Consider the following 8663-nt stretch of genomic DNA (forward strand, 5'->3'; position numbering starts at 1 on the left):
CGGGAGGAAGGTTATGTTGGTGACCACTCACCATGCACCTGTCCTAATCAACTTATGAAAAGATCATTTGTCAGTTAAGCCCTGGTGACCCTATCGTCACATGGCTAAAGGGAGCGATGCTCATTATTGTGACTTTTGGCTATTGTCACCTATTTGCTTGGACTGATAGTCCTGAATGGTTATTATGATCGTTGTTGATGTTATACCATGCTTTATTGTGTTTTCTTGTTGGGCTTCGGCTCACGGGTGCTACGTGGTGCAGGTAAAGGAAAGAGGAAGCTGGACCATCCTTGAGTTGGAGAGCTTAGGTGATGACGTGTACATATGCAGCTGCTCGTCCGCCACGGCCGAGGTTTAAAGTGGAACTAGGGTTAAACCCTGTTTTGCCGCTTAGAACGGCTTGTTGTAAATATTTTCTGTAATAAACTCTGAAACTTTATTTTCGGGATCCCAACGTATATATTAAACTTTCTAGTGAGACGTTACATCTTAACCAAAGTTTTTAATCCCTAAACCGCTAATCATACTTAGTTCACGATTTTGGAAAAATGACTCGGTTAGCGAGTTTAGCACTGTTTACAAGGCACACCGTAACGGTTCCTGGAGTTTGGGGCGTTACAAATTTTTTGGATGCAAGCCCTAGGGTTTAAAAACCCTAGGGGCGGCTGCATATGGTGGCTTAGTATGGGGCATGCGGCTGAGGTGCACAGGCTGCTGGGCTGGGGTGCGGCAGCATCAGGCGCGGGCTGGGGAGCTGCTGGGCGAGGCGGCTGGGCTAGTGCGCAGGGGCATGGCGCAGGGGCACCTGGGCAGGGACGCACGGCCTGGGCAGGGGCGCACGGCTGCTGGACGCCTGGGCTGGCAGCATGCAGCAGGGGCTGGGCACGCTGCAGGGGCTGGGCACGCAGCAGGGGGGCTGGGTGAGGCTCGGGCTTCGGGGCTCGGAACCCGGGGCTCGGGCCTTACAGAATTTTTCAAATAATTTTAACACAGAAAATTAAAATTACGAAAATTCCTATGCCCCAAAATGGCTTACATTTTTCATCTAGAATTTTAAGAACAATTCCTAAACCCAAAACACCATATAATTAACGACCCTTAAGAATAAACTATCATCATACATACATCCATCCATTCACATATATTACAATAACATAAGAATGCATATTATGCCCATACAGTAATTAATGTATGCAGAGATTAATGACCGCTCTGGTTCCAATTGTTAGGAACGAGTTTCCTAATACGCAGCGGAAAGGTGGTGTGGTTGGCCCAGTGTACAACAAAAATTTTGTAACATATTTAAACTACCTTTAAATATGCGGATCCATTAATATACATACATTAATCATAAACAAGGTAAGGATAGAATTCATACCTCTTGAAGCCTATCAAGTGTCCTTGCTATCTTTTCATATTTAGAACGATCTTCCTATCCAAGCCGCTCCCATGTACTCACACCAAGATCTTCCAAAGCGTTTTCTACACCTCAAGAAATGTGTGGGCACTTAGAGAATGAAGGATAGTTTATTTGTGATTCTACTTGATGTACTCAACTCATGAGATCAAGAGAATAGGCCTCAGAATTGGTCCTTTATTTTCAGGGAGAGAGAAAACTATCGTTCTATTTTTCACCGAGCGAATTTTCTGAGTTTTCTCACACTCACTTCTCTTATTTTGAATAATAATCTGATCAGTCTTACTTAACAGAAAAATATTCAAAATTTAAAAATAAATCTATAACCATTTTACAATTTACTTTTTAATTAATTAATTATTCCATTAATGAAAAAATCCAAAAACCAATTTTTGAATTATCCATTAATTAATTAATTAAATAAATAAAATTGAAAATCCCATCCCTGAAAAATACATGCTCTACATGCCACACACAGTCCTGGACTGTGTGTGAACGTGTAGCTTCCTAATTTCTAGGGATATTGGTTTTTCAAATTTTATTTAATTATTTATTCAAATTACTTTGTCAGATAAGTTCTAACAACCTGATAACTAATTCAAATCAATTATCTATTTAATTAATTATCAAATATAATTAATTATTTGAATAAATATTAATCTTTTAAATTCAAATCCAATTTGAACTTATCAGATTATTTTCTCCCACTCAAATAAAGATATTTAATTAATTCTACCAATTAATTAAATCCAAAATTTTTGAAAATAAATATTTAATTAATCATAATTTTGAAAATTACAATTAATTAATTATTTAATTAAATTTCAAAATTTAATTTAATTATTTAGTATAATATCGAAAATTATATAATAATTAAATATTAATTAATTTTGTTAACTATAACTAATTTATAATTAATTAATTAATCACTATTATCATATAATTGCATATTTGGCCTGAAGAACAAGTTTCTTCTCAAATATGTCTTTAAACTATTTTCCCTTCATATCAACTCTTACCTTGAACAATGTTGATAGAGCCGCTATGGGGACCTATGGACATATAATTCCAAGCTCCAATAAATTTGAGATTATTAATTAAACTCTTTAATTAAATAATCTTAATTTATTAATCTCATGATTATTCCACTATAAATATGATACTGCACTCTTGTAATTATAGACATTTCATTTACTGAGTACTTTATAATCATAAAGCGTCCATTGATATAATCATTGCATACAACTTGACCCCCTAATAATGGTTCATAATTAATCGGGAATAAAATTATTGTTTTACCCTTTTAATTATCTCTTGTTTCCTTAAGTACCATTGACTCTACTAGTGAAGGTTAATTCATAACTAAATTATGAATTTGAGCTCAATAACCTTTCAGTCCCAAAAGTCAACCCTTAAGAGAACCATCATTCAATCTCTTGCGAGAAGGTATAGATTCCATATCTGTATACTATGTCCCCAGCCATCTATATTAATGAGTTCCCAAAACAAAAGTTTTTAGCCTGATCATTCTGACAGACCCTAACAAGTGAATCAAAGAACTCATATAACATAAACAGGAGTTCATAGTAACTTCAGGATTAAGATCTATTTGTATATGATCATTAGTTGATATATTTAATTAATACTTCGAAACGGTATTTAACTAAGTATTAATAAACATATCTGGTCCAGTTCTATATATTCTCTAATATATAAAGCACCTCCACTAAAGTGTCCTACCACACTAGTGATCCGGATCTAGATCACATGTATTCATAATACCAGTGGACCGTACTTGCAGTAATTAATCTAAAGATTCCATAACTTTATTTTACTGCGAACTATTCAAGTTCATTTATCTCAAACACAATCCTCCCGTACCAATACGTGTTTGAGAGCACATATATGAACTTATGAATTTTCCTGATATTTACATAATATTATCATAGAATAATATAGTCCATAAAATATATGCATAACAAATTCAATTTATTTATTTATTTCAAAAAACAATGTCTACTACATTGTAGAGTCCAAGAACTTTACTTAGCTAATTGTTTAGTAGTATTATAGTATGTTTAGTGTTATCATTGTTACTTTGGATTTTTGGTTCAGACCGGGAGTTATTTGGACACTCATAGTAGTACTTATAGATTTTCTAAGTTTAACCTATAGTTTAAGAATATTAAGTATAACCTAAGGTTTGATTAATGTGTCTGATATTAAGGATTATATTATTATATTATAAGGTTTAGACATCAACCAATAGGATTTTAAGCACATGTTTTGAATGGTAATTAAGGATTAAGTATTTTTGAGGATTAAATTAAATAAGGGTAAAAGTTTGAATGTATAGGGTCAGTCAGCAGCTTTGAGCACGTTGAGGGCTTAGTCAAGGCTGTTTAATCCATTCAAACTTAGCTAAAAATGTGTAAATTCGTGTTTAAATATTCAGCGTATGCCGATATATCGCAGCTATAGGGGGCGATATGTCGCAGCACGTAGATACGGAAAACACGAATCGATGCACGGTCGCCTCGGGAACAAAGGTCTAGGCGATATATCGCCTATAGGGGGCGATATATCGCCTCCACCAGCATGAATTCAAATACATTTGAATTCTTTTCCCTTCAGCCATTCAAACTCCTTCAACAGTCCAGCATCTTCTGAACGAGTCTTCAACCTCTGCTGAACGATTATTCAAATGATTTTCACTTAAAAAGCCATTATTTTTATTCAAGTAAAATCAAGATATTTTCATTCCCAAACTCTATAAATAGGACCTAGTACCCAGCCATTATTCACCATTTGCTCTAAGTTCAGAGGCTGCTAGTGTTAAGTGAGTGTGAGAGTGTAAACACTTGGTTTGGGGAAAAACTATAAGCTTAAACATCATAAGCTTATCAAACACTTTGGGAAGTAAGTGAGTGCTATAGTATTTCGGTGGATGTTAGACTGATCTTGCAATCTTTGAGGTAAACCCAAAACTCTAGTTCTTTTCTGTATTTTTATGTTATTTCCTTTCTCAAAACCTTCTACTCAGTCCCCTAACCTTATTCTTATTTTGGTTAGGGAGTCCAAGCTTTTAAGCATATAAGTCGGTAAGTATGTTTTCTATGGTTTAGTCTTTCCATCTCTTTCATTTCATCTCCTTTCTTTAGACTTACTCTTTCTTATGGTTTTAGGAGTGTTCCAACAATCCCAACTCAGTCCATAATCTCGGTAACTTTGGTAAGGAAATAGGCTAGAATTAACATGTTATGTGATTATGTTATCTATATGTTTTATGTTATTAAAAATATTATGATATATGTGTATGTTTGTAGGCTTGGGCATATGACCCATATGACTAACAAGACCCCAAATGGGTTATGGGCATATGACCTACTTAGCTAGTAGGACCCCATTAACCCCATGGGCATATGCTTGTTTAGCCTATGGGACCCCAAGTAATAATGGCCATTATAATAAGTGTATGTTATATGTGTTATGTTAAGTCTTTATGTTTTCTTATGAATTTATGTATATGATTTTGTGTTAGATTTTCCTTACTGGGCATTAGGCTCACTCCTTTCTGTTTATGTGCAGGAAAATAAGTTTAGAGGCGGAAAGATTCGTGACGCTTGGAGAATGTGTATCGATGATGAATGGAGTCAAGGGGCCGAGCGTTATTCGATTCGAGGATATAGTCTCCTTTTATGTTTTTATGGTTTTTATGTGTATTTTCCGCATTATTATGTAATGTCTTTTATTTTAAATCTTGTTTTGTTTTAAAGACAATGGGATCCCAAAATCCTTCTTAGTATTCTGTTTATTTGTAAATAACTCTTATTTTTAAGTTACTCAATAAATTATGGTATTTTCGTAAAAATGTAAGTTTTATGTATAGTTTCGATAATGGTCCAATTAGTCTAGATTAGTGGGTCGTTACATACATATGCTTTCAAGGCACATTTCCAACACCTCCAGCTCTGTGAAACGGGTCGTGCGACCCAATTTGTGACCCGGTCGGGTCCGACGGGTTTTTGGCCAAAAAAAGGGTGGTTTCGAGCGATTATTTGAGGGGTTTTCATCCACAGATCATGAGCAATTGATTTATGGGGTTTATTTAGAGAAAAAAAATATTAAATGTAGATCTAAGATATTATATTTGAAAAAAAAATTCAAATATTCAGGTAAAAGTGTGTAAATAGCCGAATATAAACAAAATTAAAGCATGAAATATCTTCCACAAACAACAATGAAGACATACAGTAATTGAATTTGGAAAAATAACCATGAAATTGGGATATAACAATTTTTCAATTGCGAAATTTATGAAAAAACCCTAAAATTTCATATACAAAATTCGTCATCAATATGTAACGAAATTAATCCTATAATATATGAACAAAAATGTAATTTCGAGATAAACAAAAGCTCTAATATTTTAGGATTTAATGATAAAAATTTCAACATAAAATAATAACGAAAATTATTTAGGGTTCAACAATGATTAATCTCAATTTAGGTTAAACAAAAAATTATAGGTCCTAAATCGTATACAATTGGCAATCTGATACCACATGTTAGATATTCATACAATATCTTATCAATAATTTTGCATGCAACTTAGTATACAATAAACAATTAAAGAATACAGAAAACATACCTGATTCAGTCATGGAGAAAATGTGAATTATTAGTGCAATACTAACCAGCTAAGCCTTCTTCCCTAAGACCTTTATTTCTGAAGCAGATTATAAGTCTACATAATAGTGATGAGACTATTCATATATAAAGAGAGTTAGGTAGAGGACTTAGCTTATATTAACCTAGTTGGACTGGGCCTCCTCATCAAATGATTCAGTTAACTAGAAAGCCCACATTTTTGCGTCAACTAGACTACTATAGATACTAAGCCCATAAACAATAGATCACTAAAATTAAATAGGCTAGATCAACAAAGAACTATTTATCAACCCATATTTTATAAAACATGAAAATAAATAATGTAAGCCCAAATAAAAGTCTAACATACCCTTCAAAGCATAATATGCAATGTTGAAACTCTTCAAAGACATTGACCCTTCTTCACTCAATTTGATAGCCTCGTTGTATAATTCATCAAATTGTTGCTTATTGGATTGTAATTCTTTTGGAATTTGTACAATTCAGTATAAACTTCTTACATCCTTGCACCATCGTTTCAATATGTAATGTGGTGGCACATTGAAAATGCCAAGGCCTTGAGGAACACAAATTACATGCCGACAAAGAAATCCGAAGTACTCAAACATGCGACATAAACAAGTTATAGTTGTTGACGTTGAATCTCAATTTACTATGAAATTTTCATTTCTCTCAAAGTCTTGAACTTTAAAAGTTTTCAAGATGTCATCATCAATTTCTTTCATTAAAAAACAAGCAGATGGGCCCATAACCTCAATTTGAAACTTCTTAAAAACTTCATGTGTATAGACCGTTGACATTTGTTTCTCAAATGGTGATGGGGATTTTAAAGTTGGGTTTTTGTGCCATGTATTAAAATATGCATAAACTTCTTTTTCATGCCTATCTTGGAAAGCCACCTTGTATTGATCAATGAAATCTTTTAATGAAGTTTTCTTGCTCACATATTTATCAAAGAAAGAATTTATACTTTCAGATCGTTGAGTTATAGACATTCCCACAAAAAAAGTATCTTTCACATAAGTTGGTATCCAATACATGCGGTCTTCAAACAAGGTTGCAAGCCATTCATGATCTTCAAGTTGAAATGTTTCAATCATATTCTTCCAACTCTTTTCAAAGTCTTCCTCGGTCCATGACTTGCAAGCAGAGTTATTGAATACCTTCATGAAATTTGCATTTTATTTTACAACTTGTCCTATCTTTTCAGGAATCTTCTTTAATATATGCCACAAACAAAAACGATGCTTTGAATTTGGGAAAACAATCTTAATTGCAGCTTTCATAGCTTTGTTTTGATCAGTTAAAATAGTGCATGGAGCTTTTCCACCCATTGCTCTAAGCCATGTTTGCATTAACCAAACAAATGTTAATGTAGTTTCATTCGCAAGCAACGCACATCCAAGTATTATAGATTGAAAATGATTATCCACTCCAATAAATGGAGCAAATGACATTTTGTACTTGTTTGTAATATAAGTTGTATCAAATGAGACAACATCTCCAAAAAAATTTATAATCATCATGACTTTTAGCATCTACCCAAAAGACATTTTTAAGACGTTGTTCTTCATCCAAATCCATGGCATAGAAGAAATTTGGATTTTCTTCTCGCATACGCATAAAGTGCTCAAGCATTGCTTTAGCATCACCTTGCTCAAGTGATAATTGTCTTTCTTTATCCAAGTGATTTCTAAAATCATTTTCCATGTGTCCAACATTTTCATATCCACCATGTCGTTTGGCCATTGTAGCATAAATTTTGCTTGTGCTTACTCCAACTGAATGTAAAGCATCAATGTGATATTTATCGGATGAGGTAATGAGTCTATGACATGGAAAATAATGAGCTTGACTTGGAAAAAATTCATGGTTATGTTCATTGATGAAATTGTGGACATACCATTTTCCATCAAACCTTCCTTTTACATGCAACATGGATTTACAATCTGTCTTTAAACATGCACGTTGATAACTAGCATTAGATTTTCTTTCCCCCCCATATCTTGTGCAAGCAAATCTTACTTCAATAAATTCTCTTGAAGTCTTTGACCGACAACTATGCATTCTTGAGACACCAAATCCAATAGACTTGGCATATTTCAAATAAAAAGATTGTGCATCATTGTGTGAATCAAACTCCATACCCATATATGGTTCTACAATTTTTTCACTTTCATCATTCAATGTTCCATCAACCATGCATTCTGTATCATTTTTGTTCCCATCCAAGTATGCATCCAAACCAAAATTTAAATCCATGTTTCCTATTAAAATAAATAAGGAATTATTGTTTTCTACTCAAAACCTAATTTCATAGTTATTGAATCCAACAACAAAAAATGAAGAGCTAAAAATAAATCAATACACAATGCCATAGCAATAATATTATTTTAAAAAAATCATGCAAAAAGAATAAAAACGGAATGTTATTGTAGTTTCTAAACAAAATAGATTAGGAGATAATGGTCATTACCTTAAGATTGATAGGAACTTTATAAAGTATTGAAGCTATGGAGTTCTTCTTTATGATATAGCTTATTTTCCCTAATTTCCACATCCAAACAGGAAGAGA

The 8663-nt window shown here is 33.4% G+C and overlaps 1 pseudogene; it reads right to left on the reverse strand.

The window, feature by feature from the left end:
• Positions 1-6732: 6732 nt before the first annotated feature.
• On the reverse strand, positions 6733-8350 carry LOC133784877 (protein FAR-RED IMPAIRED RESPONSE 1-like; annotated as a pseudogene).
• Positions 8351-8663: the final 313 nt, after the last annotated feature.

Source organism: Humulus lupulus, chromosome 6 (assembly GCF_963169125.1).
Source record: "Humulus lupulus chromosome 6, drHumLupu1.1, whole genome shotgun sequence".
Classification (NCBI taxonomy): domain Eukaryota; kingdom Viridiplantae; phylum Streptophyta; class Magnoliopsida; order Rosales; family Cannabaceae; genus Humulus; species Humulus lupulus.